Raw genomic sequence first — 397 nt, forward strand, 5'->3', positions numbered from 1 at the left:
GTGAGAAACTGTAGGAATGGAAGCTTTTCTGTAAATGTTCTCTATTTTGCATGAAACAATTTCAGCAATATCAGAAAAATTCGGTTCTAAATTATTTCCCCTTTCCTGTCCCAATCGCCGCCTTTCATACAGGCAATTCAAAATAACATCCTTGTAGGTAGGAAGTCGATTTTCGCTAAAATCTACAGGAAATGTCTCAAAGACAGGACATTTCTGTCGAAATGTAAATTTTGTAAGCGCCATGGCACCTCAAAAGTGTGTTGTAAAACAACTAATACGTGATCGTGTTGTGTCTCAATGCAGAACAGATAGAAGACTAAACTACAAGACCGATCCGCCGTCAAACCAACAGAAAACAGATAAAACTAGCTCTGCCGTCAAAACGTGTCTCAACTTG

This window comes from Frankliniella occidentalis, unplaced genomic scaffold (assembly GCF_000697945.3).
Source record: "Frankliniella occidentalis isolate FOCC.00 unplaced genomic scaffold, Focc_3.1 Scaffold415, whole genome shotgun sequence".
Lineage (NCBI taxonomy): Eukaryota > Metazoa > Arthropoda > Insecta > Thysanoptera > Thripidae > Frankliniella > Frankliniella occidentalis.